Raw genomic sequence first — 17,711 nt, 5'->3', positions numbered from 1 at the left:
CTCATCTTCATTAGACAACAACTATTCCAGTTTACAGTGCAGTTTTCCATCATAACAAGTACCATCGTAGCAAATTGCGTCTTGCAGCAATAACCTGCCTACACGGTTTGCACAAGAATTTCAATAAAACCTTCCACAGTAATTTTCATAACAACAAACTAAAGACAGTTGGCAGTGTTAGTAAATAAACCATCATCTGGCATGTATTCCTGACAGCCCTAATTGCACAGACTCCGCAGTTAAACAAGTTCCTTTGCAAGAGAACCAAGCTCACGTCACATCATCACAAAGCAAGAGCTGTTTCCCCTGCATCCTGCAAGCTTCCTGAAACCTCTTGCAGTTGTTCTCTCCCCCTCAATTCTGAAGCAATGATGTAATCATCATACTGATGGTAGATTGCAAACTGCAGAAGAACCAACCTATTTTAGCTTCAAATGTTTTTCAATGTACATTATGTCTGTTCTCCAGGTAATGCCTATGGAAGCTCTAGAAGATAAGGGTAGCAACTCCTTCTAAACACCTGCATCTATGAGAAAGTTCCACGAATTTATGAAGACCTAGTGACATAGTGGTAACACCTTCTTTCATACCTGAATAAGTTCTTTCTCAGGTACAGATAGGATTCAGCTATTTAATACAGGACAAATGTATTTTAATTTTGACACTGAAAATTTAAGACCAAATTTCTGAATCCCTATCACACTCTTTTCTCATGCCTCACAAGCCTAGCTGGCTACAGGGAACTGCACACAAAGGAAAGAAATCACACCTCGTTCCCACTTGTCTGCCCTGCCTTAGATTACGAATAAAGTCCACATTGCAGTGCTAGCAAGTGGATTGAACAAACATGTGTGTATATTTAGATTAATTAGTATTCAACTTTAGCCTAAATTATAAGGCTACTCTTTGTCATCTCCCTATGTAACCATTAATTTTACGTTAGTCTACTCCAGAGGGCCATTCAGAGCAAGACCTGTTCTATCTCCACTGACTGAAAATGGGGTGAGGTGAAACTGAAACTCCTAATCTCAGTATTTAATGTTAAAAGTAGAAAGATAGGATACATGAATGCCCTCTTATCCTCATAACTGAGAAGAACTCAGTATTTCTATTTATATTCCCTGTTCCACTTAATTTTCTACACACGTTCTTTCTTCATTCAAAGTAGCCACCATATTTCAAGATGTATTAAAGATACGCAAATCAGATTGGAAGTGATCACTAGTTTTATGTTCTTTATCTTACAGTTACCTGATCAGAAGCATTGGGTTGTGACTCTCTGAACTATTATCTGAGTCTAAGTAATGTATTATAAACAAACTTAAAAAAACATCAAGACAAAAATCTCACATCTCTCACTTTTTTTTGGGAGGAATCTACCGAGTCAATCTACATAAAATGGTAAACTGACAAGTACTAGCCATTAAGTCCTTTTTCAATATTTTGTAAGGTTTTAGGGCAGGCTGGAGAACAGAAAAAATGGAGATTTAATTAACCCCACACCACCAAACCCTCAAAATCTTCTGTCCTAAAATAGAGCCTTATTGGAAACAAGCTGTAAAATGAACAAGCCCTGGGATATTAACTAATCACAGAATGGCTGTCAGACTGCTGCCAGTCTGAACAAGATATATGAGACTATGTTGCATTGGAAAAAATTATTTCCAGCAGAGAAGTATGAGTGGCTTTGTGCATGTCTTCATCTGGATTACTGGAGAAATACGGGTCACACACATTAATGAAAGGAAAACTCGAGGTTTTACAAGCACAAAAAGAGGCTAGTAGTTAAAGATCCCATCTGACAAAAAAAGAGGAGAAAGCTTAGCTTGTTTAAGATGACAAGGGAGGATTCTTAAGTTCTGTTCTCCATACAGAGAAAAAACAAAAGGAGGAAGATAACTATTCAGGTTAAAAATTAACCTGAGCATTAGAACAGAAGTATACACGAGTATAAGGTTAGTAGCAGTACTTTTAAGCTGAATCTCAAAGGCAAGTTCCTATTAATCACACTTTAGAAAAGTCTTACTGAATAATCTTTTGACAAGAAGATCCTCAAACACAAAAGGTAACTCACTAGGTACTGCAGACAGTACTGACAGTGTAAATTAGAAATTAAACAGCAGAATTACATTAAGCCCTGTTTTGTTACTACTGGCCTGTTGAAGTTTTGGATTGGTGCTGCAGGACTCTATTTCAGGACAAATTCTGACTACCAGTTTTAACCATCTTTTGTTTAATTCTAATGATTCAACAACCATCTGATTCATTGTTGTTATGTGTATCTACCAAGTGCCAGGCACTCTAAAGTACCTTAAAGAGAGGTGAGATGGGTACCCATTTTTTCCTTGCTGTATGACTCATTTAAAAGTTGTATTATCCAAAAATAAATAAATTAAAAAAAAAAAAAACTTATCACAGGTATTCAACCTTCCACAACTGTAGAAGTCTGCGATCCATGAAATCCCAGTCATATTTGCATACCTCTATGAAACCAACTAAATAGTATCTATTGTGGTTAATCTGAATTACTAATACAGTAGAAGATACATAAGAAAACCATAACAGATGATAAGTTTTTGAAGTCATAATAGGCCCTTATCTTTTTTCCCCCCTCTCCCTCTATGGAAAATTGTTCCAAGGAAGGGCACACACACGACCAGCTGTATCAATTACAATACTTAAGATAAGAAATAGCAACACAGCATAAATCAAACCACTAACTATGGAGATCGCTGCCAAAACAAGCAACAAAACACACAATTCTGAAGAAATATGGAAAGGGATGGAGGGAGAACTGTACAACAAACCAGCCACCAGGAAATAAACAGAGTGAATCTAAGTCAGCAAACCGCAGCCAGACATTTTGGGCTAGACAGTACAGTTTACATGGAGACTTGTGTTGAGGGTGTGAAACAGCTGTAGAGTATCAAACAATTGTCCACAACACCCTCTGATAGATTTTTATAGACTTTTTGCTGCCATGAAACCAGCCCTTATTTCTCACCTAGCCCCCAAGATGAGGGGCACTGGGGCACAGGGACTTTGATCAGACCTAGTCTGCTTAGTAGTGTTACTGCTAGTGCACTGGAAGGAAAAGGTGCTCCTGAGTCCTCACACTGTGCTTTACAATACATCCTTATGTGAGTCATGAAAAAAGACTGGAGAGAAACTCTGTATGTGCACCCACCCAGATATATTTCTGTAAGGGCCTGTTGTAATCTTTGCTGAAGCGCAAGGTAATATCTATGAGCGGATGCAGCACACGCAAACCGGGTCATTAAGCAATAAACAGACATTACTATCTCGATTGTTCTCTTCATTAGTGCCAAAAGCTTTCAGTCTCTTGGGTGGAAGGTGTGTTTATCATCACAGTACACACCCAAACGTGTCTCACTGAGCTTATGAATCCTAACTAGCATTACCTTAGTAAATACAAGTTTCTCTTATCTTACTAAGGTGGAACATTTCCTATTGGTCTATTGGCCTCAGTGTTACAGCAGTGAGGTACTAGCCCTTCTACCATTCTACTGTGGTGTTTTATAACTTCATTCCAGATGAAGAGCAATGCCTTGATCCCACTTTAATCCCACCTGGGATGACTGGCTGCAATACATATATTTGGACTACAAATACATATTTGTGGCATTAAAATGAAAACATTTGGTTTTAGTCTTATTAACATGCTAAGTTTAGAGTTTCAGATATCACTGAGGTGCAAACTAGCTTAGATAACATTTAGATTTAACTGAAGTCAGCAAAATACCTGTAAATGTATTATTGATTGGGAGAATGTTTAGTTATCACTAATTTAAATTTGTGACTTAACACAGTGAAGCAGTAAAAGTCATACTGACAGGACTGAGCCCTAACCTCTTAACTGTAAATTGAAGGTGGAGACAGTGCTAGTGGACCTTTAAAGGAAGAATACAAGATAGGTTTTCTGTACAAAGAAAAAAGTGAAAATGCAGTACAGATAGGGAGCTAAGAAAAATTTGCCACTGATCTGCAGTCTGCTTTAGAAGCATGTGAGCTGACAGCGTGTCCTACCAGGAACAAGGAGTTTAGGTTCCTCGGTCCACAGCTCAGCCACAAACACCCCCATTACACTGCATTTGACAAATAAAGGGCTTTCAGAAACGATGATAGATTTCAAGGAGAAGCATGACTGACATCATAGGGTCAAAACAGCACTGACTACGTATGCGATGACTAAAGAAAAACAAAGTAAAAAGGGCAGTGAGAATAATAAATCCCTAAAATGGTAGCGTGATTACCTGGAAATGTCTAAAGAAATAGTAGCATAAATAAATGAGAGAAACTAAAGAAAAATAATCTAGGTAAATACTATCTTTTCACCTAAAAAAGCTGCCTAAGGAAATCCTATATCCAGTAGCAATTATGTTCAAAAATGCCTCTTTTCCTTTCTGATAGAAAGGGAAAGAAATATTAGTTGTGACTGAGAATTGTATATATTATTTTTGCTCTATTGCAGCAGTTCTGTACTGAGAAATAATGGATTTTGAAAAAAATCAGTGTTTTACAAAAGTATAATGTTAAACACAAGCAAAAAATATTTTTACAAGCATAGTGATTTTAGCCTGTGTCAAAGCAAATATTTTTCTGTGATGTTACAGCTCTAGGACAGGTTAACATGGCTTGCCATTTAGACATCTAGTATTTTGCCTATATGTCATACTTGAGCATGTCCAGTGCTCCTATAAATAAGCTATCAAATAAAACTCTGGTTATTTCTTAAGCAAAACAGATTTTGCAAAGGTCAGAATCCTTCCTTCCCCTTTTCCAAAATAAGTGCAGAGCAATAGTAGAACTGATCCATGCCTAGCTCTACTAATGACTGAGCAGGTGAATTGCAGCTCCCATAGAGTCTCCCTGACTGACTTGTTTGGCCTTGTTTGCCATGAATTATAAAGTCTAAACTGCTACAGTCCCTTTTAAATACACTGTTGCCTTCAGAGATTTCAGAGTATTTTCAGGCATGCCCTCACAGAAGATTGAGCGATTTTTCTCTTCCAAGCCTGTTTGGGACAGGCAAGGAGAACAGCTTCTGTCCACACACCCACATACACACTTTATTACTAACCCATTACCATGCTTTATCAGGGTCATGGGACTCTCATTTCTCATCCTAACTGCTAGGATAACATCCTAACATCAAGAATATAGTTTCTAGTTGAAATGTACTCACACCCTTATTTATCTTTGTTTGCAGTAACTGCATTTATATCAAGCTTCTCCTCTGCGAAGCACTAGTAACAGCAGCTCCTGCAAACTCTCCAGACAGTCACTGACCTAACGAGCTAGCACAGGAGGTCCTTTCCCCACACTGCCATTATCTCTCTTCAGACTTGAGAGAACTTTTTTCCTCCTTTGTTTGGCCAAGGTGTGGTGTGTTAATCCATGCCTGTGACTGTAGGTTGATAGCTTAAAACCTTGCAAGTCAGAGCAGCAAGATATTACATCTACCCTGGTCTCCAGGGTACCTCAGAGGCCCAACTTTACCAGGAATACCCTTTGTATATTGAAGACAAAGTGTTATATAAATATTGTTTCAGAAGCTTGTCTATCTGGTAGCATTTACAATTTCAGCTAAAGATAGATTGCTTCTTTAAGTAGTACTGTGTGTAACTAACTTATATATCTACTATATAACAACTTCAATACTGGGGAGGACTGTAACCTTTAAACGTCTGGCACATGTTGTTGCCTAACTTCTAAGTTACTTAAGAAGAAACTCTGAAGTTCCCATTGCACATCTGGCAAGAATTCCTGCTTCAGGTAGATAAAAGACTTCGCCTTCCAGTGGGAGGGAAGTAGAGTAGCATCACTTCTTTACAAAAGCAAGTCCTTTGAAACAACAGTGAGCCTTAGTGCAAGAGCTGGTATTGTTCTCAGCTGCTGCTTTGTTGGGAAGAGCAGCCTCTGGCTGTAAACATCACTTGTTCCTGTTCCCTGGGAAGCCTCATTAGTGGACTTTGAATGTTCTTAGAAAAAGATGGATTAAGACTTCTCAAAATCCTTTCCTATTCTGACTAGGTTTCTTGGCAAAGGATTAATTCATCCTGGCAGGACCACGGTCTGCTGATCTGAACATATTTACAGGATGGTAAATTTTTGCCCTACATCCTGGTGGTTTTCTAAGGAAGCAGCCAAGAATGTTGTACAATCATTATCCACAACCTGTGATGATAGGAAACCAAATAGGAGTTATGGGTGTTTTATCCTCACATTGCAGGTATCTTGGCAATATCGATTTTTTGATATGGTGTGGATAAACAAAGTCTGAGGAATACCGTGAGTGGAAATAAAAACATTTCTGTAGAATCAGAAGAAACAAATTTCAAGTGTTGACAACACTAAAAATTACTTGATGGTTAATAGTGGTAAGTGAAATTCACCTGACCAAAAAAAAAGAAAACACCACTAAACCCAGAGCATTTAAATTTTAATTAGTGCCCTTATCTGCTTTCTTTATCACATCAATAAAAATAGTGGTATATCTTGAGCTCATATTTTTGTGTTTTGCATGCCTACTGCTCTGCTTCTCTGTTTTTATAGTGGGCTGTTAGGAATGTATGATTACATCAACATTTAATATATCTGGCAAGCTTTATATAATCTGTATGTAACTTAAAAGCCATTTATAAATCTAAGGTAGCTACTGTGTAAACTCCACTCATTTCCCTAGTTTCTTGTTTACCACCTTCCCCCCAAACTAAGGCATAATTCTAGGTCCTTTAGCAGCTTTATGCAGCTGTTCATACATATACTGAAGTGCTCTTCATTACATTCTTTCTGGAGAAAGCCACTTGCACTGTTAAACATCTCCTAGGCTACTAGGAAATTTCGATTATTATTATTTCGTTTTTCTTAACTTACTGTATGCTTTTAGTGTCTTAACCTGATTGCAGCACTGCTTAGGAATCATAATCACATACCAAGAATCATAAGGTCTATCTCTCTGTATAATGTCACCTACCTACAAATACGAAAGAATTCATAGTCTTGCTCCATAATTCAGCGTCAATTTCAAAAAGCACTTCTGTAAGTACTCGTGTTTGGCTCAGTCACCCCTGCCCACAGCAGAAGCTGTCTCCTGACTATTGTGGGAGAAAAGCCGACACATAATACATTGCTCGTAAAGGTAAGTAAGGGTACCGAGACTGGTACTCCCACTGTTTTATAGACACCATTTTCACAGCACAAAGACAATGCAAGACACCTTTTGTTGTATACGTCTTCATAAGATTATATTCCTAAAACTGATTATTCATAGGAACATATTTTAAGCTATGTATTTGTGAATTGGAAGAATTTCATTATCCTTGTAAAAAGTAACATTATCACCCCTTTGTCTGATAAAGAGGTGGAAAATGCTTGCAAGATCACAAAGGCTTCCTGTAAGCTTTATCAACTGTTACGGATTTCAGATTAAACCATACAGGGGACTTTGCTGATATGAAGACACCTGGAAGACATTTTAGCACCACACCAGATAAAAACTACTCTAGGGAGCCATCTCTCTCTTTAATAAGGTAACATCCCACTGATTTCAACATCTCCCTGTTTTGCACACCTTGTGTATTCTTCCTTTCCTTCCCCATTCTAACAATTTCCAATAGCTGCTCTCTTACAGAAAGAAGCTTCACTTCTTTCTGTCTGACAGCTATAAAATGTTTAGAAGCTGTCAGTGTGTTTTATATTGTTATGTAGATGATGGTAAGAAGTTGAAAATGCTATGGATGCCTCCAGATCCACTTACACTTACTGTGCAAGCTGCTCATTTCATTCCAGAAGGTGCAGGAAACTGATTGAGGTGCCAGCATGTACTCAGACTGAGATACATCCTGCAGTGCAGTCTTCAGGTAAACAGTGCCAGGCAGATATATTGGGCTGACAGTGGAATATGGGTCTTTTGTAACGTGAATTAGAGATCTATTTATTGGGGGAGAGATTCTGTATCACCAGCTTCACAGTTTCCTCCTTCTGAACTCAAGGCAAGCTCTGAAGTAGAGTAGAAAATTTTTATGAAGCCCTTCAGCAATATTTCTTTAACAATTAAAGACTCTAAAACATTAAAGAATTCACTAGATGCTGCATGAATTTTCTGCATAAAGTCATGGTGTTGGATTGCAGAGACCAAGAGTCAGGTTACATATTAGCACCCTCCATTCAATAGCACCCCCAATACTGTCCCCTCCCATCAGTCGGGCCTAGAACACGACACAAATTTTAATCAAGTTCCACAAGAAGTGGGTGAGATAAGGAAAATAACAGGTATCAACAGCTTATGAAAAATAAAAACAAATCTCATAAAAATTATGTCCCCAAAGATAAATAAACACTCTTGGGAAGAGCTAGAAGTTGTCATCCCAGATTCTTCCTCCATAAATTTAATTGGTAGATTATGCTGCCTTTTAATACATGAAGTTAGTAAATACAGAAGATAAAAATAGTCCTTTTCAGGCTACATTGGAAAACAAAAACAGAAATGATGTTTAAGCTTTTAACTAAGTAATGAAGTCTTCTTTATAGCTTTTTTATACAGGAAATTTTTTCAACATCTGACTTCAGCTCAGAAAATTCCCCTAGGGCTGAATACTTGCATCTACTAGAAACTTAAAAATACCTTCTTTTTTTTTTTTTTGGAACATACCATAAATACTGAACATAAACATTCAGCCAAGAAACATGATAGAAACCAAATACAGACAGGTCCCAAGCAGCTACAAAATTCCAGTTAGCTAGATCCCTCAAAATCTGAGCATATGCAAATGAAATTTCAACAAACTTTCATTCTTATCACTTCAAAACAAAGGAGTCATACAGGAGAGAAAAGGAGAGTAAGTTTCTGCCGGAGATTTGAACCTCTTAGAAAGGCCTTTCCTCCCTTTATGAACTACTGCAAAACTACAGAAGAGAAGCATGCTGGTTCTTAGGGTGTTAATTGACAAAGTAAATGGGACTTACTACTCTTCCTGGTTGTCATAACTTCTGTTAAGTAAAATTTAGTTTGACAACTAGAGCCTCAGAGTGATACCTATCACATATTTTATCATCATTAACTGACAATCATTAATGGAGTTCTGTAAACTTACATAAGCTTTTGTAAACAAAGGTTTAGAAGAAACATTGAAGGTTTACTCAAATTGGTTCTTTAAAGAAAGATTTGCACTAAGGAACTGTATCTGGAAGAAAATTAAAGCTATCTGAGACAAAAGCTGACTGAAAGGTTATAGGAAATACAGTCAGAGAATGGTATAAGCATTGTTATGCTTTGGATGTGAGTCTTCTTAAGTAATGCAGTGGAAAAAAAAAAAGGTATAATCCCTGACCAACGTTCGGGTAAACTGGCTGTGAATATGAGAAATCTGTGGGTTTACAGCTGAGACAATCTTTCTCACCAGGCTGCAGAAAACAGACCTCATCTTGGGCTAGAGGAGCCCAGGTGCCTGCCTCCCTGTTGATGGAGGCTGCCCACCTTTGGTGACCTCAGCCTTGACCTCTTCTGACTTGCCTCTGTCTTGCCTGCCCGGGGAATGCTCACTTCCACTTGCATTCTAAATAAAAGCAAGCCTGTAGACAGAGAAGTCAGAAAATCAGGCTCCTGAGAATGAACAAAGTCAGCAACAGCTAGGTCAGATGTCTTAGTCCATCTGCAACTGTGCCAACCCCTTAAGTCTTCATTCAGTTTGAATGCCGTTCCTTCAAAAGATCCCCAGAAATCTGAGAAGCAAAATGCTCAACAGCAAGGGACAACGTTATGTTGATTTTAACAGTAGTCTACTTTCCTACAAGTCTGCTACAGTGGGAAGATGAGGCCATTCTCTAGTCATACCACATTATTAAAAAGAGTTAATATTGAGAAATGTATAAAAACTCAGCATTTGGGCTGATTATACTCTTAAATTAGTTGCATGTGTCTCAGTTAGGTTTTATTTTTATAAAGACAGGGGGCAAATTTCCTAGTGGAAATTCCCAGTGATGGTTTTAGCTGTGTACTCCTTGGTATTAAGAGTTTTTTCTTCAAACCTATACACTAATAACAGCAGGATAACCTGGCTGGTTTTTGAAGCAGTAGCACATAAATATTTTCAAACCCTTAAAAATGAATAATTTGGCCCAGTGGCCCTCAGCTGCCAAGTTTTGAAGGCACTGTGCCAATGACACTGCTCGTAGAGAATAAGTCTGGAGAAGAGCTTAAGACCAAAAGCAGTGAGATCCATACACTGAGATTATAGAATCATTACGACTGGAAAAGACCAGCAAGATCATCTGGTCCAACCACCCCCCCTACCAACAGTATCACCCACTAAACCGTGTCCCTGAGCACCACGTCCAACCTTGCCTTAACAACCCCAGGGACAATGACTCCAACACCTCCAGAGATGAACCATATCTCTGACAGTATTTTCTTAGTTTGCATTAATTAAATTCATTGATTTCATATGTGGATTATGTCCCTGGTGGAGATACTCCTGTAAATGTATACCATCAAATTAAATCAGTATATTTTTCCGTCTGGGAATACCCATATAAATCATGATGTAATTCACGGGGTTTTTTCATTTTTTATCTTTTAAAAAATGCCTTGTTTAGGAAAAGAGAACAAGGATGTGACTAGTAGTTGTAAAGAGAAGTAAAATAAGGAAGGAATAAAATCATGCAGCAAATAAGTGACTTTTACAAATACAATAAATCCAATAAAATTTCAGTGATTTCATGGCCTGCTTCTGTTCCTTCTCACTCAAGAGCAAAAATGAAGTAGTCCTAACTGAATTACTTAGATTCACTTTTTTACTAATTTACAGCAGCCCTAATAAAACCAGAACCTCAAATCTTGTATAGCCATCTACACATTACCAAGTGGGTGTATGACACTACAGAATCAACTTAATACATTTCATATTCAAAACTTATATTAATAAACAGTTTGCATATGTTGCAAACTATGTGTTTCTTGTTTGTTTTGTCTCAGTGTTTCAGCACTATGGTTTCTGAAAACATGGAGATTATGAGAGCGAATGGTAACAGGCATTTTTAAACATATAGCAGTTTAAATTATGACCCAGCATAGCATTAGGACATGACAAATAGTGTCCAAATGTGCTAGAAAGCCACAACCCTTAAACTTCCCTCTTTATGATGTTGTGTCATCTGCTTCTTTAAAAATCCCATGTCCGCCTCTCTCTTTTCACTCACTGCTCCAGATGAAAAAACATACCAAGCAACACTTCCACCCAAAAAAAAAGCACAAAAAGGAAAAGTTCAGTTGATCTCAAATAAAGAGATTAAATGGAAAGCAAAAACATAAGAGTTTTGCAACAAAAATCTAGCACACAGTTATGGTGCTGATGACTAGCATAAGCTAGGGTCTGAGAACAAAAAAGCAAAATATTTTGGTTCTTCATATACATTAAAATATGTGCTGTATAATTTCAGAGTATATTTGAAATTGATGTTTTACAGAAGGCTCATCTGTCAAGCTGGATATAGCATTTGGGGATATCTCATTGCTCTCTATGTCAATATTTGTCAATAATGACCAGTTTCTACCACAAAGTAAATGCAGAAACATAGTTAAACCCATATTTAATAAGGCCTAAAGATTCCTTCATTTTTACTAGCACCAGTGTATCCTTTAAGTATGTATCCCATATTACTGGTAGTGGCAGAAGTGCAAATGCACACACGTTTTCACCACATCAGAGGTACGTTAGTCAACATGAGCCTTGGAAAGTCTGCAACACACAGCCAGTGCTGTATGGTTCTACCCTGTCACTGCAGTCACAGTCACTACCCTGTCACTCCTGTCACAGCTGGGGGTGTAGTTGTTCCATACCTGGAAATTATGATGCTCTGAGAATTTAACTCTGGATGTCAGCAGGAAAGTTTTCTTTGGAATTTTAAACTAGAATTGCTGTGAAATCCACTGATCTGGCTGGCAGAATATACCATTAGCTGATGATTGTTTCCTTTGCAGAGAGGGTCTGGTCTTATGGAGAAAACAAAGTTCCTGTATGAATCATAGTTTTAAGCCCGCTGATGAAGAACGTACTACGGCTGACAGATGTAGGTCTCGCATGCATATCCAAATCTCATATACCTTGAACCTGATTTTCTTTTCATTATCAAATTAACTTCATAAAGCTTAAGTTCTCATATAAGCACTGCAAACAAAATTAGTATATACGTCCTTTTAACAGAGTTGCACGGGTATATAAAGTTTAAAAATAAATGCAAATGATTTGGAAGTAGGTGATTTAAAACTCAGTTCCAAGTTCCTCAGGTTCAAACTTGTTATAAGCCACATACCTTCAAATTATAAATTTGGCTTGTAATTGAAAACTCTTCTGAAAATCTCTTTCAGATCTGGAGACAAATTAAGCTCCTTTAGTACCGGAAGGTGACTTTTGATCTGTTTCAGTAGTACAGATTTTTGCACCCAGAAGTTAATGATGTGTAGGAAAGCTGTTCATTCAAGTAGCACATCAGGTATTGCTTACATGATATTACACCAACACCAAGGAAAAAGTTTCCAGACATCAGATCTATCTTAAAAATTGAAAACAGAAACTGGGATTACAAAGTTAATTTAGCCAGCAGTGTAGAAGGAAAATCTCTGAATTTGAATTAGGACAGAAGTAATTGAGATGACTATTATTTGCTGTCTTTCTTCTGAAAGCACTATTGAAGGCAACTTAGTCATAGACCCGGTCACTCATCTTAAAATCTAAGACACGTGAAAGAAAAAGACAAAAACAAAAAAGCCATTATACTTTTTGTAATACTTCCAAGAGCAGTAACTCCAGTTATAAAGCTGGAGTTCTCTGGATATAAAGCTTGAGTCTCTGGATATATTCAACTCAAATGTGTGTTTTGTTTTGCAATTTAAAAATGTCATGAAATGTCATGAAGAGAAAATGAAGTCTCTAGACAGATTAATATTTTTACTGTGAAGATAAATTTACATTGGATTTTTTTTTTTTGCTAATATAGTTAGACCTGTGAAACTTTCCTGGCCAAAAACTTTCTGTATAGTTGTTTGATGTTCCAGCTTTGCTTTTGTAGGACAGTTCACTTATTTAACACAAGTATTCTATATGGGGAAATAAAAAAAAAAAAAGGGTTATGAGGCATGTTTTTTCTTATATTAATTCCCCTTGCATCTAAAAGCAAATTATCATAAACATTTTCATCTGGAACTACTGTTCTGAAGGATATATGAACCTAAGGATACAAAAATAATCTACCATTAATTCTATCAATTACAGGAACATTTTAAAAGTTATTTTATATTAACAAAATGTTTTAATTTTTATTAACTAAATTTTCTTCATTGTACTTCACAGTGTCAGTTACTTTCCACTTCTATACTGACAGAGAGAACCAGGGAGAGTTGAGGAAACAGTACTGAATGGAATTATAAAACCCAGCTGAGTAGGAGGCTATTAAAAACACAACTGAAAGGGGAATTAGTTGCTGAGCAAAAACTATGGAAATGTGTCAAACACAGGCTGTATTTGCCAAGTGATCAAGACAAAATGTAAAACTCTTATAGATGCTATGTACCATGGCAGTTCAATTTAACAGCATTTTTATTTGCAACACTCCTTTCTATATAACTGACTTTTCTTTCAGGGTTAAATCAGGACAAGATATGAATGTCAGCTACAAGTGACAGAGAAAAGAGGGATGGCAGAAGAGACTAACAAAAGCTGCTCTCCTGCCTGCCCCTCTCGAATAGGAGTCTATACCACTGATCCCTGGCAAATAACCAGAGAGGCAGAACAAAATTTGCCTCTGTTTCTTTCTTGGCAGAAAGAAAATGTGTTTCTGCGTATCTCTGTTAGTTTCTTTAGACTTCTAATTTCTTCTGTGCCATCAAGGCTAAGACCAAAAAAGTGTCTGTCTCCATCCTTTCTTTCAAGTAGCTCATAAAGGCCTGCATGAGTCTGGTATTATGTGTGTCAGATTCCTGGTTAGATTGAATCATTAAGCCTTAGTCAATTCATGGGTAAAGCAGCCCCTATTTATATTCAGAAAGTGTCTGTGTTCCAGTTCGTAGGGCTACCTCCTTTCTTTTCTATAAGATGCAAGTATCGAAACCTTTATCATACATAGGAATTAGAACAAGCAATGAAAGAGGAAATCCTCAGTGCATGCTTAATCAAAACTTCAAGTTACAGATTCAAAACTGTTAGTGAGTTGTGCACCACTACACGACTTCCCATTTAATGCAGGAAGCCTTTTCAAGCAGAGTAATGAACTCGCTAAACTCTGAATGATTTCGGACAATAATGTATAAAGTATTCAGAAACATTTAAGAAAAATAACAGAGGGGCTGGAGACAATCTTAGATTTTGGGGACGCAGTTTCAGATTGGACACAAGATAGCAAGACTGGATATAAGCAAAATCGTGCAGTGAGGGTTTAAGGCTATGTCAAAAGAGATTGGAAGCTGAAATCCAGCCAATTCCAGCCTCTCTTACTGGAATTTCACCTCCCATTTAATGCCTGTCTCTGCCTGGCAGTACTAAGTGTTTGCAAAAGTAACACCTCAAGTTCAAAGGACTGCAGAATTCTTCCTGAGATTTTAAAATTCCAAGGTGATAGAAACTCAGCTCAAGCCTCTGTTGTGTATCAAGGATGCCTATGCCAAGCATGCCTCAGAACAGGAGAGAGGCAAGAAAGGATCCTGTGAAATATTTAAAAAATGCAGTCCAAGATTTTCTTTGCCTAGCCAGATTTTACATTTTAACTGCAAGACCTAGAGACTCTTAAAATTCCAACCAGATTAAGAACAAAGGAAAGTAATATGTAAGATTAGAACTAGGTGCTATAAAATTTTATGCCTCTTTTTACTAAAGCATTTCAGGAAAATTTATCAGGGCTGATCATTATTAAAAAAAAAAAAAAAAAGGAAATGCTATCAAGGAAAGCAACAGTAGATCCACAGTCCCAATTTTAATTTTATTGGGACTGCTAATTATCAGCACACCATTATCTGCCTTCAATACGTGCTGCACAATACTGTATTTGATCAAGGGAATTATCAGCACAAATGCTACAGGTTATTCATCAGGAAAGGCAAAGCTATCTCTACCAATCTAAATCTTTCCAAATCTTTTCATATCTATCAAAAACGAATGTGCTGGAGCTGCATAGAGTGCATGGAGTTGTTATCAAGTTGATAGCGTACACCCTGAGCTTTGTAAGCACAAAGGAAACTATGCAAGTTGGACAGTCAGGTTTTGCACTAAATTAGGACTTGCACTAAAGAATGGAACAACCTCCAAGCAGATTAACTGCTGGATGTACACGTATGGAATTCAGGAGCAGGTATATTGTGCTGTATCTGTGTATCTACAGGACTGTAAGTATGCTTCTCTATTATTATCAGATACAACTTGGTTCTATTTACTTCTTTTTTCTTAGGCTTTCTCCCCAAAAGCCAAAGAGAAAAAAATAAAAATAATAATTGTGCTGAATTGCAGGGGAAGAATATATTTGCTCTGCATATCATTTGAACATTAGTCTCAAAGAAGTTCTTCTAACTCTGAGAAGTTGAGAAGTTAGAAGAGGAAACTTTTATAAGAAGACCTGTTTTCAACCCTCTGTTTGAACAGTTGAAGTGCTGCTATTTTTAATGAATTGGACTTGATTACATAAGTACCAAATTCCATGTTAGTTTCATGAATGCCCCTCATGGGCCCATGAACTCAGCAACCTCTTTCTTAAGTTCTTAAGCATTATGTTTCTTAAGGTGTCCCTGATGGACAACAGTTTACAAGGATTCCACAACTAACACTCACCTGATCACATTCTTTAGATAAGAAATAGTTTTTCTTCAAAACTTTGTCCCCAGCATCTTAGTGGGAGTTTCAGATGTGTTTGTGCTGGTACTAAAGTAACTCCTAAGACCCTGCTTTATAAACCTGGAAAAGTCTAAAAGGATTTTGCCAAATCTTTGGGACTTCTTAGGTGACAATTCGCAGCATTTGATTGTGGTACTGACCTATTTATGAACTGACAAGTTTTTGTCTCAAATTGCCTGTAAACTAATGATTAACCACAAAACTCAGGGCATGTAGCATTTGAGATATGTTAAGGATCTTTCTTCTGAAGGAATCTTTGTTGCAGAATTGCTATCTGTTATAACAGTGCAATAGATGCTCTCTCTTTTATTTGTAGTTTATTGTGTCCTGTATGTTGTGTTCTGCTATTAAGAAAGGGAGAAAAAGAATGAGTGAGAGGCATAGAAAGCAGGAGCCTGTAATACAAGCAGAGACTGGGAGACTGCTGAGATCAGGGAAAAAACATACAGCTAGTTCTCCAAAAGGTTAAAAAAAAAAAAGTTTTTTCTAGGGACCTAGAAGGACTCTATTAAGTGTATTGCAGCCCATGAAAGACTGGGGAAAAGTACAAGCCTAGAGGACAGGACTGTCTTTTGGAGTCTAAATGCAAGTTTGTTTTGAGTTTACAAAACACTTTGGGTAGGCAATGTATGAAAAAGACCCAGGCAACTGTACTTCAAAATTTGCACTAACCTGTGGACTTGCTACCAGCAGAAATACATCACCAAAGCTCTGAAGAGCCTAAGTTCGTAACTGCAAGCTTACAGGGTTGTTTTTATTTTTTGGCTGTCCAGGTGTCTTAGAGAGCCAAGGAGTATTTTCTCTTTATATGAAAGGTACTTTTCCTCCTACACTGACAATTGGTTTATCAACCAGTTACAATCAAGACAGACCAAATTAGGAGCTGGAGGGGAGGCATATAGTCCAAGATGTTCCTGCTGGTATCAGCAGAAGTCAGTATGGCCCAGTAGGGTTTAGATGATGCAGAATGATACCAGGAAATAAAAATTGATCTAATGTTATTTAGAAGTTAAGTATCACAGAGAAAGAACAATTATAATTGGGCTCCAAATAAAATCAGGTTCCCAATCTTAAAACAGATATGCTGTCTCTAGCTGTTCAGAGAATCATTTGAAATCACACTTTTTATGAGCAAAATCATTTGAACTTTCAGAGTAATTAATACTATTCATTTTCAGTTTTTCTTTTTTCCAAGGCAAACATTCAGTTTAAGAACCATTTTCTTTATGATGTGCTTTACGTTCCGTTCAAATACACTCACAAAGCTCCAAATGCAGCTAATCAAATTGCTATGTTTAGAAGGTAACACTTTGGAATGCCAGAATTAAGGCTCTACAAGAGATCATAACTTGCCTTCTATTGCATTAAAAGAATATAATGATACAGTTGTTTTAAATTTCTTGAGACTTTCGGGGTTCAACATTCAACAGTTGGCTGCAAACCACAAAGATTTTCTAACTAAACACGGGTTACTGGAAGTTTCACTTCACCCCTTCTTTACTAACTCCTGAATCAACCCACACAGGTCAGTGAAGTGTAGTGTTAGCCCTCTGATATAGTGAAAGAATGCATTTGGATGCTGGCCACTACAGGAGGATTGCTCCACACAGAGGAATGTGTTGCCTGAGTTCTTACCAGTTTTTGCTGTAATCATCCAGTCTAGAGCCGGCTGAGTTAAAATTGGTTATGACTTTCAGACACAGACAATGAGTATGCCTGTCAAGACCAGTGCAGTGTATTGATATTCAAGAAAACCACTTCAGACTTTGTCCCTAGATCAGACCTATGATGGTTCTTACCCTTTGTATTGGACAG

The 17,711-nt window shown here is 37.3% G+C and overlaps 1 protein-coding gene across 4 annotated transcripts in view; it reads right to left on the bottom strand.

Annotated features, from left to right (window-relative positions):
• Window positions 1-17,711, bottom strand: part of SLC44A3 (solute carrier family 44 member 3) — a 104,880-nt gene that overhangs the window by 80,299 nt on the left and 6,870 nt on the right. The window lies entirely within an intron of this gene.

This window comes from Cygnus atratus, chromosome 8 (genome assembly GCF_013377495.2).
Source record: "Cygnus atratus isolate AKBS03 ecotype Queensland, Australia chromosome 8, CAtr_DNAZoo_HiC_assembly, whole genome shotgun sequence".
NCBI lineage: Eukaryota > Metazoa > Chordata > Aves > Anseriformes > Anatidae > Cygnus > Cygnus atratus.
Note: the sequence above shows the minus strand (reverse complement) of the source record. Positions and strands in the feature narration are given on the sequence as shown.